This window comes from Rhinoderma darwinii, chromosome 12, assembly GCF_050947455.1.
Source record: "Rhinoderma darwinii isolate aRhiDar2 chromosome 12, aRhiDar2.hap1, whole genome shotgun sequence".
NCBI classification, from domain to species: domain Eukaryota; kingdom Metazoa; phylum Chordata; class Amphibia; order Anura; family Rhinodermatidae; genus Rhinoderma; species Rhinoderma darwinii.
Window position 1 is genome coordinate 73,549,931 of NC_134698.1, and position 18,621 is coordinate 73,568,551.

General features: G+C 43.3%; 1 protein-coding gene across 1 annotated transcript in view; it reads left to right on the plus strand.

The window, feature by feature from the left end:
• Positions 1 to 13,000: 13,000 nt before the first annotated feature.
• The window catches only part of CDKL1 (cyclin dependent kinase like 1), a 32,890-nt gene continuing 27,269 nt past the window's right edge, over positions 13,001 to 18,621 (plus strand). The window contains exon 1 of the mRNA XM_075844033.1: positions 13,001 to 13,089. The gene's annotated coding sequence lies outside the window, so the exon portion shown is untranslated. The remainder of the gene's footprint in view (positions 13,090 to 18,621) is intronic.

The following is an 18,621-nucleotide window of genomic DNA, read 5'->3' on the forward strand; positions in this document are numbered from 1 at the left end:
ATTAGCATAAATCTAATATAAGTCATAACTCCGTCAAAATTGATTGGTTTTCTAAATAAAAACACTGCTGTAATCTACATTGCAGCTGAGTAAAAGGATATCTTTAATAGTAACTAGTTTAAAAACAGGGGTAACACACCACTGTGACATAAGCCCCACCGTGAAAATTAAAAAATGTATTAAACAGAAAAACACTGAGTTATTATGATACCTATATCTCTGTGTTTAAACGATATTTGTAGGAATCAGCATATACCCAGGGCACAACAGTAGTACAAACCCTAGTTGAAGCATAGGTGTCCGACAAAATCGGATCTCCTAACGCTGGGTGTAACACAATATAATTGTCCCCAATGCACACATTCCATAGACATTAAACGACCCTACGCGTTTCAGATACTCATCCTCAGGGGTCCGTATCTTGGTAACTCTGGCCTCATCACCAGCGATATTAGTATTCAACAGCGGATATTCCGCTGTGCGTCACGGGAAGATGCACGTATCGATGTCAACGGCATACTTCATTGCAGGCGCTAGGTTACTATAAACGCTAAACTCCACCCATCGTATTCGGCGGCAACACATGAATTGACCAATCACAACACCCTCTCGATTCGTGACACCTGCCCATGTGACCCCCCGCCGTCAGCTGACAGCCAGGGGTCATCATCGGCCGCATCATACCGAACGCGCAGGCGCAGTGGAAGCCAAGGACGTATCGCCCGGACTGCCAGACACGAGGAGGTAAGCGCTAAAAGATGATGTGTTATAAGTATATCTTGCGGGACAGTATAACACCGCAAGTGGGCAACCTCACAAAGCAACTCAAGAGTAAATAAACACATATGAGGTGGACGAAGTTGCTGAAGTCCCTATTACTTAGAAAAACTGACAAAACGATCTCTTTATGTGTTGGCTGATCAATATAGCCATCAAACACTCACCCACCCCTGAGCTTAAAAAAGAGATTGAGGTAGCCAAGTCCTTGGTAGATACCCCTGGTTTTGATAAACGGGATAAAATTCTCCAACAAACTTTAGAGAGGTTTACCAATCATCTTAAGGAACGTAAACACTTCCAATTCCAGAGAGATCTACAGGAATTTAGGGAGAAAAAAGCGTATGATTTTGTCCATACACAACAACAACAATATCAACAGACCAATAGGGGGCCGAGGGAATCTGACCCTTCCACATCAGAGAGTGAAACCACAGACTCTGAAAGAGTGGGCCCATTTTTCGGTGGTAGCGGTGGGAAACAAAAATTTAGGGGAGGAGCTAGAGGTAGAAATAGAGGCCGTGGTAGAGCCTCTTCTAATAGTGGCAACAATTTTTTAGCCAACAATCCTCCCATTTCCCGCTATATGCTGAGGGGACAAAAGGATTAGTGAAGGGAAAAAATATGGATAGGCTACAAATTATCAACCTATCTGAATATATTTTGAGTGCATCAGAGAACACATTATTAGAAAAAGGACTTTCCTTTGTCCCCACAGTTAAGTTTGACTCTTTCTCGTGGATAAAAGATCTTAATTTATTTGCTCGTAAACTCAAATGGATCAAATTTTTCAAACACCACAATAGAAAAAAATGTATGGAACTAGGGTTGGAAGAGTCTGATATGGAAGGCCTTGCAGCCTTGGAGGGGTTATTAGAGGAATCTGGAAGAGCTCCAGGTCTAGGTCCCTTCACCAACCTAAAAATGAAGAGTAGAAAGCTGCCACCTATAGGAGATTTTACCAATGTGGATTTATTTGTGGATATGGTGGGAGATGAGATCAAAAGTCTTAGTCAGGACAGCAGGGGCATGGATAACAACTTGTCTTGGTCCGAACGACTAGCTCTGACCACTCTAGAGAAAAAACAGAACATCGTTCTAAAAGCATCTGATAAAGGTGGGAACATTGTGGTCATGAGTAGGGATGATTATAAAAAAATGTGTGAGGGCATATTGTTTAACCATAACTGTTACACCATTTTAAAGGATAACCCCACAGCACTATTCAAGAAGGAGTTGCTGAGCATTCTGAGTGATGCAAAGAGCAGATCCTTGATTAGTGCAGGAGAGTTTGGGTTCCTGTACCCACAATTTCCTGTTATGGCGTGTTTTTATAGCCTGCCCAAAATCCACAAAGGGTATCCTCCCTTACGTGGCAGACCCATTGTTTCAGGCATTAATAATTTAACTCAAAATGTGAGTACTTATGTTGATCAGGTGTTGCGCCCGTTTGTCTTAAGTCTTACATCATATGTACGTGACACCATGGATGTCTTGAAACAGATTGATGGTATTTCTCTGGAGAAAGATACAATCCTGGCTAGTCTGGATGTTGAGGCGTTGTATTCATCCATACCTCACAAATGTGGTTATAAAGCGATCGAGTATTATTTGGGATCAAGAGGTACACAGTTTGCTGTCCATAACCAATTTGTTTTGCAGTTATTACAGTTTGTTCTTGAAAAAAATATATTTATTTTTGAAGACAAGATCTTTCATCAGCAATGTGGTACTGCAATGGGGAGTCCTGCTGCTCCCACCTATGCAAATTTATTTCTTGGCTGGTGGGAGGAGACAATTGTTTTTGGGGACAAATTTGTCAATTGGACATCATCCGTTGGATTATGGATTAGATATATTGATGACGTGCTGATTCTCTGGAACTCTACAGCAGATGAGTTCCATAAGTTCGTAGCAGCCCTCAATAAAAATGATGTAGGACTTAGGTTTACATGTGAGATCAGTGAGAACGAACTGTCTTTTTTAGATTTGAAAATCACTAAAACGGAAGGAGGTACAATCCGCACAAAGGTACATCGAAAAGAAACAGCAACTAATAGTTTTTTGCAATGGAATAGCTGTCATCCTTATTCCCTCAAACGTGGCATTCCGAAAGGCCAATTCATGAGAGTACGCAGGAATTGTAGCTCTATGGGTGATTTTGAGTGCCAGGCCCAGGAACTCAAAACAAGATTGAAGGATAGAGGCTTCCCCGAGAGTGTCATTAGGAAGGCCTATGAGGGAGCAAGGGATGCAGATAGGCAATGTCTCCTGGTCCCTAAAAAACGGAAAGAAGAACAAATTACCAGACTCATAGGCACCTATGACTCAAAACAAAATGACATTATGCAGATACTGAATAGGTATTGGCGTATTCTCAGTTCTGATATAGATTTAGTAGACCAGATCACACAGAGGCCATCTGTCACGTATCGGAGAGGGAAAAATATAAGGGACAGAGTCATGCACAGCTGTTTCGACCCCATTTCACCTAGGGGTACATGGCTGGATAGACAAATACCAGGCACTTTCAGATGTGGTAGCTGTAAAGCCTGTGATTTCATTCTTAAAGGGAATAGTTTTACCAGTGTTGTCACACAGAAAAAATACAATATTCGGGATTATGTCAATTGTAAGACAGCAGGAGTAGTTTACCTAATTTCATGCCCATGCCCCCTAAATTATGTGGGCAAAACAGCACGACAATTTCGTCGTCGTATTAGGGAGCATGTTGGAGATATTATCCATGGTAGGGACACCCCAATATCTAAGCACGTGCATGCTAAACACCAAGGCCAGGCAGCAGTGTTAAAGTTTCAAGCAATTGAACTCGTCAGACCCCCCAAAAGAGGAGGGGACTGGGACAACCTGATTTTACGGAAGGAAGCGCAATGGATCCATAGACTGGAATGTATACAACCAGCAGGTTTAAATGAGCAGACTAATTATACATGTTTTATCTAAATGTGTGATACCATCCCCCTATAGGTGGTTTACCTTGGGGTGGGTGAGTGTTTGATGGCTATATTGATCAGCCAACACATAAAGAGATCGTTTTGTCAGTTTTTCTAAGTAATAGGGACTTCAGCAACTTCGTCCACCTCATATGTGTTTATTTACTCTTGAGTTGCTTTGTGAGGTTGCCCACTTGCGGTGTTATACTGTCCCGCAAGATATACTTATAACACATCATCTTTTAGCGCTTACCTCCTCGTGTCTGGCAGTCCGGGCGATACGTCCTTGGCTTCCACTGCGCCTGCGCGTTCGGTATGATGCGGCCGATGATGACCCCTGGCTGTCAGCTGACGGCGGGGGGTCACATGGGCAGGTGTCACGAATCGAGAGGGTGTTGTGATTGGTCAATTCATGTGTTGCCGCCGAATACGATGGGTGGAGTTTAGCGTTTATAGTAACCTAGCGCCTGCAATGAAGTATGCCGTTGACATCGATACGTGCATCTTCCCGTGACGCACAGCGGAATATCCGCTGTTGAATACTAATATCGCTGGTGATGAGGCCAGAGTTACCAAGATACGGACCCCTGAGGATGAGTATCTGAAACGCGTAGGGTCGTTTAATGTCTATGGAATGTGTGCATTGGGGACAATTATATTGTGTTACACCCAGCGTTAGGAGATCCGATTTTGTCGGACACCTATGCTTCAACTAGGGTTTGTACTACTGTTGTGCCCTGGGTATATGCTGATTCCTACAAATATCGTTTAAACACAGAGATATAGGTATCATAATAACTCAGTGTTTTTCTGTTTAATACATTTTTTAATTTTCACGGTGGGGCTTATGTCACAGTGGTGTGTTACCCCTGTTTTTAAACTAGTTACTATTAAAGATATCCTTTTACTCAGCTGTCATTTCAGTGAACCTTATAATTAAATTTCTTTATATTGTGGGAGCACAATTAGATTTCTATCTAACTATACAGTGAAATTGTAATCTACATTGCAGCGCCGATCACATTATGTAGAAGATAGGGCACTTATAATGTGGTGACAGAGCCTGTCACCAGCATTTCACCTATTCAACTCTACTCACCCCTCACTGGCCCCTGCTGTTAAGTTCATTGCCATTCTCCCCTCTCCTAAACTCCTCTGACCATAAATAACGGTGTGAAAACATTTTGCGCCTTTTATGGTAATAATCCGGTAGTCTCATTCGTTGCTGCTCTTATACCCGTCCACTGCCAAAAACTGGCCCACTCTGAATGCCGAAATCTCGTCTGAGAATAGCGAGCGTGTGCCCGTCATGTATTGTCAGACACCATTCCCTGCTGAGTCCGGGCCTCAAATCTAGTTACTGCGCGTGCTCCGCTGTGATGTCCCGTTGTGCGCACGCATTAGAACAGGACATCGATGCACAAGCGCATGATTTCGTATGTGTTGGGGGAGGCGAGGAGCTGTCATTCATAAGTAAGTAGGCGACGTTAACTTGGAAAGGCTTGAGGAATGAAGATATGACTTTTCCAATGAAGATATGACTTGTTTATGTTAGATCGCATACGGCACGAGAACACTAAAAATCTAAATACTAAAGGTACAGCGCCTACTTAGAAGATAATTATAGGGTACATAAAAATTATTTAATTTTTTTCACTTACTTTCTCTACCAGGCATTGCTGATTTAATGGGTGAAATGCTGGTGACTGGTTCCCTTTAAGGCCCTGTTCACAAGGCGGATCTTGCATGCTGGATCTCTCCGCAAAATCCACCGCAGAATTATTCCTGCTGTCGGCAGGAAGATTCTTCCTCTTATTGACTTCAATGTGAGGTTCAGGCAGAATCCGCCCGAAGATCAGGCAGGACGCTTCTTTTTTTCTTTTTTGAAAAAAATCAGCTAGCGGGAAAAAGAAGCGTCCGACTTCCATTTAAATGAATGGGAGGCAGAATTTTGCAGCTGCTGAAATTCCACTGTGTGAATAGGGCCAATGATTGGGCAATCTTCAGTCATCAGCTGATCTGCTCGTTTATGCAGCAGAAAATATTGTTGGTAATGCATAGTAACGATATCTCGTCCCCGTACATTAGTGATCATAGCACCGTGTGAAATAAGCAAAAGAGCGCTGAGTAACGAGCTGTCTCATTGATTGCCGCTTGTTGATACGGCCAAATTTAGCTGGTGTAAAAGGACCCTCAGACTCCCTCTCCGTGCGTCCCCATACTATTACTTAATATTGTGTTGCAGATCACTAGAGTCCTGTGAACTATACCTCTTCCTGTCAGTGCTTGTTTTATGGCCTGATTTTGTTTTTTTCTCTGCCAGCAGGAGGCGTGTTTTGCCTGTAGTTACCACTGTGTATCTTCTGGCTATAGTATTAGTTTTCAATGATTGTAGACTATAAACCACATGGATGACCAGCATAACCTACAGTAGTGCAAAGAGTAGGACATATTTAAATCTACTTCTTAATTATTTTGAAGATTAAACAAATGTAAAAAAATTCTGGATCACTAAACCCGTTTTCATGCTGTAGTGGTTCAGTTTTTTTAGCCAAAGCCAGACGTGGCTCAAAGGAAGGAACGGTTAAATAAAAAAATTAATATATCGCCTTTCTTTTGTGTCCACCCCTGTGTTTGGCTAAAAAAATAAAAATATGGAGTCCAAAACTGGCTGTGAGCTCCTGGTTTTATAGGGTTTCTTTATTGTTTTTCGGAGTACTAGATTTCATGCAACCTCAGGCTATGTTCACACTAGATTTGAAGTGCAAGCACCGTGTATACAACATCGACACCAAGAACCCAATTACCCCTTTTTTTACATGCACTGTCGGCTTGCCGTGGCGCGTGGGCATTGAGGCTAAACAAGACTTAAATGGTGCAGGCGTTGAGGACACGTGGACCAATAGAATGCCTGAAACGCCGGTATATGGCAGAAGTCTAGCGGCATCTGAAAATATGCACCGAGCCACGCAGACCGGAGGAGCAGCGGGATCTCCTCCACTCGTCGTTGGAATGGCGTTAGGTAAGGATGTTTTTTATTATTTTTATTAGACACTATTGGGGCAGTATGGGGGAATTATATTGTGTGGGGGCAGCTATATCAACATTATACTGTGTGAGGGGCAGTGTTGGGGGTATATTATATACTGTGGTATACAGCAGGCTCAGGGGATCTATAGTAATTAAATAGCGTGGCATTCAAAAAGGGATGTCCAAAAAATAGTTTATTAATCGTAATCGAGGTTACATGTTCAGTTAATCTTGATTTAGGTTATAATCGCCCAGGACTACTCGCACCTATCGGATATTTATGGAATATCCTGTGGATATGCCATAAATGTCTGAGATGAGTATATCCCTTTAAGAAAAACTGTGATCGCGACAAAACCACACATGGTTAAATTTAGGTTTTTCCGCACTTTTAACTCTGCTATTGTGGTGAGGCCTTCACTACAATGCTGAATGTGAACATGGCCGAAGTAAAGCACTTTAGGAATTTCTCTTGACAAAGAAGAGAAGGTGAAGACTGTATTGTCATTGCTGGCAGGCACAGTGTCACTTGGTTATTGATGTATGCAAAATAATGGCTTGAGGCGCTATAATTAATAACTTTTTTCCTCCAGCAAATTATTTATTTTTTAAAACCCTGTGTCATTCGCCTCCCCTGCACAAGGATACAGATGTGCTGTCGCCACATATGGTAGAAGAGAAAGATGTCACCTGTTAGGTGGGCCACACTTTCCCTAGTGCTAGATAACCTGCCATTGCATGCAACAAAAAAATGACTGCGTACCCAAGTTGCGTTTATTTTTTAACATTTCCATTTTACAGTATATGTGTATGTGTGTATATATATATATATATATATATATATATATATATATATATATATATATATATATAAAAGGTTCATTGTTCACAATGGATTTTTTATTTATTTTTTTTGCAGATAGTGACATCTTTTCAGCACTGTTTGGGTCCTTTGCAGTCACCATAGGGACAACTTCCTCACAAACATCATTAATCAGTTCCTGAATGTATAAAACAAGACTTCTGGGATATGAATCCTTATTAGTGAAGCTCCAGGAGACAGTCGCATAAGTAATTGGAGTAATTTCCTCACCGCAATCTGTGAACAAGCAGAAGTGGCGCTGCTATAATTAATGGCAAATTTTCCAAGTAATTATATGGACAGAAGGGAAAAAGTGAAAAGCATGATCAGAAATTGCAGTTACGTGGTTCCGTGGGTCATGACCGCCTAAAGAAATTGCAATAAGTAGAGCGGTGTCTAAAGCTGGCCATAGACATGTGACTTTTGTCAATGGATACTTCGGTTGTCCTCCGCTATCTTATGTCTATAGGTAAGGACACACATAACGGCCACACCGAGCCGACATGTGGTTTTACTGCAAAAAACGTGGACATTTACAATCGTTTATATACTATGTTCATTTAGGGTAAAACCTCATATTGGCTCGGTGTTCGGCTACATTGTGGCCACACCTCGGCTGCAGCACCTATCTCCAGAACGGGGCCCCCTAAACCCTGTTCTACCTTTTTCTGCTATCGCTGCCTCCCGGCCACTTCCTGATTGTATTGACTGCATAGCATCCGATGCCCGGAGGCAGCCGATACGGCTGTATCGGTTCAAGGTCCTGGTGTCGGACCCCCACCAATCATATACTGATGACCTATCCTGTGGCTAGATCATCAGTATGAAACCCCACCCATGCCCAGACAAGCCCTTTAAGAAAAGGTTGTACAGGATTTTTAAGGAACTGACTGAAAAGACGACTTGTGTTTTTTATTATTGTATGAACACAACAAAATGAAGCTGTGTAAGCGGTAGGTACATTTCAGACATCCAAATCAACTTGCTGTTTATTGTCAAGAAAAGGGGATTCCTTATTTAAAAATTCACGTGGTCTTGTTAATGTATTAGTATATTCAAGTCAGGGAGTAATCTGTTAATCAGTCTGTGATAAAGTGGTTTATTGTTTTTGTAATAAGTAACAACTCCGTGTGACCAAAAAAAAAAAACATTAAACTTCTTCGTGAGTGGGGACACTTAGCTCTTCTCTGCACAGACATACCATTTTTGAAATACAGATTAGGCTTCGTTCACATCTGGGTCAGGGCTCCGCTCTGGCGTTCCGTCAGAGCTTTCCGTCAGAACGGAACCCTGACTGAAACAAACGGAAACCATAGGTTTCCTTTTGCATCACCATTGATTTCAATGGTGACGGATCTGGTGCAAATGTTTTTTGTTTGTCTCAGTTGTGCAAGGGTTCCGTCGTATTGACGGAAGCAATAACGCAGTGGACTACGCTATTCATTCCGTCAAAACGACGAAACCCTTGCACAACTGAGACAAACGGAAAACCATTTGCACCGGATCCGTCACCATTGAAATCAATGGTGATGCAAACGGAAACCTAGGGTTTCCGTTCATTTCAGTCGGGGTTCCGTTCTAACGGAAAGCTCCAACGGAGCACCAGAACGGAGCCCTGACGCAGATGTGAACGAAGCCTTATTTAACAGGACTTGATAGATACTGATTTAAGAAATATTCTGGATTATCAGAAAAGTTTAAAAGACTGATTTGTACGGATAGAGAATGCCAAAAAATACAGCTCAAAATGAACTACCAACATAATATGCTACTATCACATAGTTTTTAGAGAATAAAAGTCACTTGTAAATGACATGAAATTTATCTCACAAAGCCCCATATGGGGGGAAAAGTTGCAATTTCCAACTATTATAACGCGTAGCCCATGCTTAATCAGAAGGGTCTTATAACGTTTTATCTCTGGTTAGTCATATGCATCAGGTTTTGTGACGTCCAAGGTTATTTTGCAATTCCATGCTGGAATAAAGTGCCATTCTTTCAGAATCTGTACTATTAATGCTAGATTAAAGGAATTCTGCTGCCCTTGGGGTACATTCATGTGTGGTGGTTATAGTGTGGGGAATCGCATGCCAATACATGTGTTGCCAAACCACATCACCGTAATGCAATAAGCAAGTAGAGTTGTAGTTGCGGTTTGCATTGCAGTTTAAGGTTCTTCCATTAGGCCTCCCACACACGTGTTCGGTCCATGATATACGGTCCGTATGTCGGCCGCATTTCCTGGACCGAACACACTGCAGGGAGCCGGGCTCCTAGCATCATAGTGATCTATGACGCTAGGTGTCCCTGCCTCGCTGCGGGAAAACTGTCCTGTACTGTCATCATGTTTTCGGTAGTTCCGCGGAGAGGCAGTAACACCTAGCGCCATAGATAACTATGATACTAGGAGCCTGGCTCCCTGCAGTGTGTTCGGTCCGGGAAATGCGGCCGACGTACGAACCGTATATCACGGACCGAACACGCTCGTGTGTGAGGCTCCTTAAAGAAAACCTTTCAGCTGCCCATACATGAGCAGCTGAGTGCACCATGCAATAGGCAGTGCTGCACAAAGGAACAAAGTTAGTGGTCCAGCACACAATATGATATGAAAAATTACAAAACTATTTATTTAAGTCAAAATTAAAACAACAAAATAAAAAATAAAAAAAAAGGGAGAGAACGCCTACGCGTTTCGAACTTTTCAGCACTCACTCATAGCTATGATTAAGAACTGAAAAGTTCGAAACGCGTAGGCGTTTTTTTTAATTTATTTTTTTCATTTTGACTTAAACAGTTTTGTAATTTTTCATATCATATTGTGTGCTGGACCTCTAACTTTGTTTGTTGGATTTCTACCTACTCCCGACGTAGCTCTTTTGCCCGTGCACCGTTCAATCATGGAATGTGGCGCACCTATGCCTGTTGTTTCCCCCCCTCCCTCACCCCTTCCTTCCCTTTCCTGATCCTTCCATCTTGGTTATATGTTCATTCATTTGGGTATGATTGGAATTTGTACTCAGAAATATTGTGACTCAGGGTTTCCATTGTACCGTTTCAATGTTACCGTTCTTCTATTTTGGAAATTTCAATAATCCTTACTTCAAATGAGTGGACCAATTTTTCTTGAATCTTTTCTAAGTGCTGCACAAACCCAGCCTCCTCCGTTATTTAGATATTGGTGCCGTTATATTTAGCGCCCGATATGTAAATAACCTCCTGAACGGTCAATGGGGCGTTTCTCTCTTTCTAAATGGCATGTGTGCGTGTTGCTTTTCGCTCTGACATTGTCCAATCAGCTACGGACAGCATCAGGGCGGCTTGTGCTGTGATCTCTCTCGCGAGATCACACAGTCTTGTGGTTCTGCAGAGAGCAAGATCGCGCGCCCTCACGCATGCGCGCACGCCCGTTTGCGCGCACATCTCCGACGTCGCTACTCTTGACGATACTCCCGCCGCCACGGAACAGAAGACGATGAGAAGAAGATCTACTCACATCCAGGTATGTGAGTAGATCTTCTCCTCGTCTTCTGTTCTGTGGCGGCGGGAGTAACGTCGGAGATGTGCGCGTGAACGGTAACGCGCGCATACTCTGCAGAAACACAGGACTGTGTGTGCTCTCGCAAGATAAACAAAAACGCCTCTGCCTCCCATTGAAATCAATGGGAGACTTTTTCAGACGTTTTTTGGGGCGGTTTCCGCGTAAAAAATTGTGCCAAAAAAAAACACCGTGTGAACACCCCTTAGGGTACAGTGCAGTTTTGGTGTTGTTTTTGCTCATATTTTTATTTTGTCAGACACAATCTTCTGTTGCGGCGCAGAATTTATGGTTCCTTCAGCTGTTGTCCGGTCCTGAGGGAGCATAGTATTATCACCTCCACAACCGCCATGTTTGACTATTGGTATGATGATCTTATTGTAGAAATATGTATCTACTTCACCTAAGGATTTTTTGCTAGCGTTCTTTTTGACTCATCTATCCGTTCTCACACGGCTTTGGGATCATCAAGGTCTTGTTTTTGCAAATGCTAGACGAGTATCTTGTATCGCGGTGGTTTACACCTTGCTGCTTTCTCATGTATCTCATTTTTGTTAATTCACCTTGTTATCATGGATTCATGAAGACTGATCTAAGCCAAGGCCTTAGCCTAGGGCTATACGGCGACTTTTGCCGAAACACAGGTCGGACTGCCGAAGATCGCTGTGTGCAATGCAAGTAATAAATATCAACAGGATTGCTTTGTGACCTGCAATTTGCCACGACCGCAACACTAGTTGCAAGAAATGTAAACCCACTGAACTGTGGTGTCACGGTAACTTGCGGGTGGCAAAACCACCACATATATGCAGGCAGCGCGACACTGTGATCTTTGGCAATGCGACCTGTGTCGCGGCCAACGTCGCCATGTAGACCTAGCCTTAGGGAGATCTGCAGATCTTCATATGTTTTTCTGGGATGCTTTGTGACCAGATTAATTATTTCTTGGATTCATTTTGGCCGTTCCTTTTGGGATTTGTCATCATTCACAAATTTTATTGAGGTTCTCGTTATTATGTTATTGAAACCAATGTTATGTGATTTTCATCCTGGATGTGTCTGCAAAGTTTTCTGTCACTTGCAACTTGGCAGTCACCGTATTGCAGAATCGAGTTACGCAAATACGACTGATAGTCTTTCAAGTATGTTTACCGCCAACAAGCGCCATGTAGTCCTGGCATTTTATTAACCATTAAAGATTACGGTTTCGTTTGCCTCATTTTATTAACCAATATAAACCAATCTAAAGTACATGTTCTGAAATCTCCTAGCACCTTTATAAAATAGAAAAAGTTGTTTTATAAATAATTTTGAAATTAATTCTTGTCTGCCAGTAGCTCAAGATCCGAGGACGAGGCGGAGTTGTGGTCATAGTGACATAACGTCCTGCGACTACGTTATTCAATGGCTTCCACAGGACGTTACGCGGCTGGAATACACGGTCACCTACAATTACATCACTATGGATGCAACGTCTCTTGGGCCTTGGACACACACAGGACTGATGGAAACCTATGGACGCTGGCAAAAAAATAATTTCTGAGGTAATTATTTTTTTTAATTATTGTTTTACTTTTTTTTTTTTTATAAAATGGGACTCATACAAGCCCTTTACGTCAAGAATAATAACCATCCCTCAGCAGCTGCGCCTGTGAGACACCATCACCTCAGCAGCTGCGCCTGTGAGACACCATCACCTCAGCAGGTGCATATTCTGAGGGAGAACAGGCTACTGAACATTGAGGAATGTTTCCCCTGTGGCGGGAGAGCAGCAGCGCCCGCTGATTGGCTGGGTGGGCAGAGGGCGGAGTTTATGTTTCTATGGCGACGGCCGTACTGAGTAGTTCTGCTGTCAGTCAGCGGTGAGTCGGTTCGGTAAGAACAAAGGTCCCCGAAGTCAGCGCCGTGCACACTGCCCACCCCGTGTACAGGTAAGTGAGCCCAGCGGTACCGCAGACACTGCTAGTGGTGTTATCTGCGGGTCACAGCACTACAGCAGCCGGGGAGTAGTAGTTACACTGCGTGTTGTGACAGTTCCTATGTACAGCGCATGGTGTATACTCGGTGCTGGTCCCCTCCGTCTAGTGCGCAGTGTTACTGTAGTGCGGGCACTATTTACATTGATAATAATAATATATACATATGCTTTGGAGAGGAGTGATATTCTATACTAATGTTACAATTATGTGGAGTTTATGTAAATGTTTTGTCATTCTCTGCTTACTATTATGCTTCATGCAATTATGTCATATGATTATTATTATTTGTACATTATAATAGACAGAGGAAGAGGGAGCAGCAATTCCTAGATTTTTGGACAGTCATAGAAAAATGTACTTCAGAAATAAAGGACAAAATAAAATTCTGATGTTTTGTGAGTCCAGATTATTTTGCAGTCCTAGAAATAAGTGGCAGAATCTAGGAATATGTGGAATATTAAATATCGGAATAAAAGTCTGTCTCCTATCTATCTAAGGGTATGTTCACACAAGGGCGTCCGTAACGGCTGAATTTACGGGGATGTTTCAGCCTGAAAACATCCCCGTAATTTCAGCCGTACCGGCATGTGCAGGCGCTTGAACGCCGCGTCCATTACGGCCGTAATTGGCGCTGCTATTCATTGGAGTCAATGAATAACGGCTCCAATTACGCCCCAAGAAGTGACATGACACTTCTTTGGTGCGGGCGTCTATTTACGCGCCGTCATTTGACAGCGGCGCGTAAATTACGCCTCGTGTGAACAGACAAACGTCTGCCCATTGCTTTCAATGGGCAGATGTTTGTCAGCGCTATTGAGGCGCTATTTTCAGACGTAATTCTGGGCAAAAACGCCCGAATTACGTCCGTAAATGGGCCGTGTGAACATACCCTATCTATCTATCGTAGCTACCTCTGAATGTATACTGTATATATGAGTGTGTGTGTGTGGGGGGGCTATATATATATATATATATATATATATATATATATACGCACATGTATTTATATAAAAACCTCAGGTTTTTACATGTAGGACTTCTAAGTCTGCAATATACAGGCCGTGGCCAAGTGAGTAAGTCTGAGTGCGGTCAGGTAATTGGACTGGTTCATTCCCGGGCCGGCACCGACTTCACTCCGACCGCCGCGTGACCTGCTGAATGTGAGTCCCGTCAGGGAGAGCGGTGGCGGTAAGCTACCGCTCTCCGCTCTGGGGCCTATGTAGCCTGGGGCGCTCTGGGCCATATGTGTGGGACTATCTACAAGGGGCGGACTGTATGGCACTCTCTACAAGGAGGAGCTGTGTGGCACTCTAGAAGGGGAAGGGGCTGTGGGGCACTCTCTACAAGGGGGAGCTGTTTGGCACTCTGTACACGGTGGGGGGCTGTGGGGCACTCTGTACGAGAGGGGGTGTTTGGCGCTTTCTACAGGGGGCTGTGTGTGTTGGACTATCTACAGGGGGCTCAACTGGGGCATTATTACTGTGTGGGGGCACAGATACTGTGGGGGCACTTTTATTGTGTCGAGCACTGCGGGATCATTATTACCATCTGGGGATCTGTGGATTAATATAATATAAATTAACAGTTAAGTGGGCTGTTGCATTTATACAATCGGCCCTTTAAAGGCAACCAGAAGGCTGATGTGGCCCTCTGTGAAATTAGGTTTGACACCCCTGTTCTAGAGAGTCACAGAGGCACCGTATGGAGGCACAGGGATTGTCTACGGGTCTATAATGCAAAATTGTAGGGACTGTGTGCTGCCGTATGGGACTGTGTGCTGCCGTATGGGACTGAGCACGCGATCTTGCATTGTGTATGTAAATTGCGATATTGTATTGTCTATTTCAGCTCTTCGGTCCTTGGCAGGGTTGATGGTTGTAAATAACTTTACTGACGTAGACCGCAAAATTTCCAAATAGCAGTTGGAAATGAATAGAAATCTGTTAAAAATTAACATTCCTCCGCCGCCTCGAACCTTCACAATGAAGGACACGTCTCGTATTTTGCATGTCACTAGTAAACCATTTCATGTAGTTGCTGCAGATGTTTTGGAGATTTGTTTGTGTAACGAAATGAGACAGTAAAAGATTAAAAACGCAATCACGTGTCTGTATAATGGGATATGTCACGGGGGAGTTCCCAGATTGTTATCATGTATGGTGATTTACGTGTTTTTGTCATTGTTTAGAAGCTTTTTGAATAACTTTTTATTTTTATTTGTATTTTCTCTGTATCTTCTTCCGACTTTTTGCTTTAGGGCTCGTCCACACGTAACGGAATTGCCGTGTTTTTTTTTCCGGCTGGCATTTTGGCCGGAAAAAAAGCAGAAGAATATAGTAGAAGCATAGGGGATGAGATTTTTAACAAATCTCAGCCACACGCTGCCTAAGGTTCCTGAACCGAAATTGACCTGCGGTGCATATTTTTCAAACCGCGACATGTAAATTCCTGCTACGAAAAGTGTGCAGAATTGCTGCGTTTTTCAGAGATGTCTCCATCTCCTAACATTGGGAAAAACGCAGCAATTTCCGCACCAAACGCAGCAGAAAGCCTTTGATTTTCTGCAGCGATTCTGTTGTGTGTGGACAAGCCCTTATATTGTTTTGTTCTGCAACTGATCTAAACTGATTGAAAAACTGATGAATTTACATCAGTTTGTATCAGTTTATTTAATTTGTCTCCCAATGACCTTAATTATTACCCCAACTCTTCCCTAAACGGCAGATGTCGGGGGGGAAAGAAGGATCGGGCATGTTAGATCCTTTGCTCCCACAGGAGATAAGCCACTGCCAGAGGGGTCTGGCAGCTGCTTATTTTCCTCTCCTCGTTAAAATAAACATGCCCACTTGGCAGATCTGTGGCTCACTAGAGGGATGATTCAGAGTTCCACCTCTCTCTATACAGTATAGGCGCACATCACACTTTTTTCTAATAGGTTATTTGTGAATCAGCCAAAAATAAATAGACCTTAGTGGAGAGTGATTGGCTCCAAAGTCAGAATGTCTTCTGCTGAACCTTTGGACCTATAGTTTTGTCAGAGCCTGGGCCACCGGAGGATACTGTGGTGGGCCATTCTGACCCTGCAGGTAAGGCTGGGGCTTTTGTGACGGGCGAGCCAGATCCAATATGAATAGTTTGTCGCGCCAGTCCGATATACATGTGCATAAAACATGCTTTTTTTCCTCATTTTGGAATAATCCCGCGGCTGTGACTATTGCAGCTGCCGCTCAGGAAGAGCTTGTATCCTCCTTTCATCTTACTGAGGTGTGCAGTGCAAAAATTTGACAAAATTTGCTGTCAAATATCTAACGTGTATGGTCAGCTTAAAGGGGTTTTCAGGGAATACACATTGATGACCTATCCAAGAATGAAACACAAAAAAGGGCTCCTGGCTTACAAATACTGATACAAAATACTGACCAGATTTTGCCTGTGTGAAAGTGACCTTAGTATAGGCCATTGATGTGTGATCAGTTTGGGTCTGATCTTCGGGATCCCCATCAATCAGCAGAACGGAGGATCGGTTTAATGTTTATCCTGGCGCACAGTGTCGTGGCCGTACATGTGGCTGTGTCTAGTACTGCAACCTATCCCCTTTGTTCTGTTGGAAGTCGGACCCCACTGATCACACATTGAAGGCCTACCCTAATGATAGGTCATCAATGTGTATTCCCAAAAAAATACCTCTAACTGTTTGATGTCCGTCTGCCTGGACGGACCCTCAGGCCGCTTTCAGAAGAGCGTATTACGTGTGCTATTTACGCCTGAATTACGAACGCAAAACCCGGACGTCCGGCGGATAATGAGAACTGGAGTAAGCACACCGTATAATTTTATGGTGCCCTAACTCAAATCACCGGACGTCCCGGTGTTACATCCGTAATTCGGGTGCAAAAAAGCACCCGTATTAGGCTGGGTTCACGCGACCACTTTAACGTCCGTAATCGACGGACGTATTTCGGGCGGAAGTCCCGGACCGAACACACGGCAGGGAGCCGGGCTCCTAGCATCATAGTTATGTACGATGCTAGGAGTCCCTGCCTCTCCGTGGAACTACTGTCCCGTACTGAAAACATGATTACTGTAATGGACAGTTGTCCTGCAGAGAGGCAGGGACTCCTAGCATCGTACATAACTATGATGCTAGGAGCCCAGCTCCCTGCCGTGTGTTCGGTCCGGGACTTCCGCCCGAAATACGTCCGTCGATTACGGACGTTAAAGTGGTCATGTGAACCCAGCCTTACGCTCGTCTGAAGGTGGCCTAAATTAGGTTAGTGGACGAAATCCATTTAGAGTACTGGAGATTACAGGGCAATGATGTCCTCCGTTTACTGATCTTGTTTCCTGGACATCTCCACTATGTAAGATTAGTGAGCCAAGGAAAAGCCCAGTTCTCTATGTTCATTCCAGTCTGTCCTGCAGCCACGGTATAATGTCGTCGTGTTGACAGGAGCCGGTGAGAGAGTCAGAATAGTTGACTGAGATCTGGTTGCTTGGCAGGTGCAGTCACTATGTATTTAATGTCTGACAAGTGTCCTGGCATAATAGCCAAATCCATCGCCTTAATGGGATAGGGGTTGTAAATGCCACATTTAATCACCCATATACTTATCAGTGCGGTGCCATAGCAAAACCCTGAATGTACTTGCTGCATCTGCTCACTTTGCTCGAATGGGGCGTATGATCCTAAGCTTAGTTGCCCATGTCATATATATATATATATATATATATAATTATTTTTTTTAAAGAAAATTTAGTGCTAGGCCTATTTCAGAGGTGCGTATTTTTCATCCATATTCCATCCGTTATTTGTGGACCGTAATTCGCAGCTAATGTCATTCAATGAGGCGATTCACATGGGCATATAAAATACGTGTGTATTTTATTAACGCAGCGTGCTTTACTTTCATCCGTAGTTTAGGATAGAAAACGCCCATTGAAGTCTGTGGAGAGCGATTATAATACTGATGCATCCGTATGTCGTCTGTAGTGCATCCATTTTTAAAAGGGGCTGTCTTATGTCATTAAATTTTCTCCCTAGAAGACAGGCCATCAGTAATACGAATCTGTAGTACTGATGCAATACTGATGAAATACTGACGACATACTGATGCAATATCATCCGTATTACGGACGTTTACAAATGCCCGTCTGAAAGAGGCCTTCAAACGATTTTTTTTTTTTTTTTATAATTCCTATTCAATTACACAAATTTGCATAAGACAAACCTTTCTGGGATTTACAAATTAGACCCCATGCACACGACCGTAATTTATTGGCCACGGACACCTTTCCATATATATTTACTGATGTGTGTCCGGGCTGTAGAAATAATCCGCAAAATATAGAACATGTCCTATTATTGTTCGCAATTACGGCACGGATTTGCCCATATAAGACTATGGTTGCTTCCGCAATTGCGGACGGCTACGGATGTGTATCGATAGCCACGGGTCCGTATTTGCGGACCGCAAAAACCCTTAC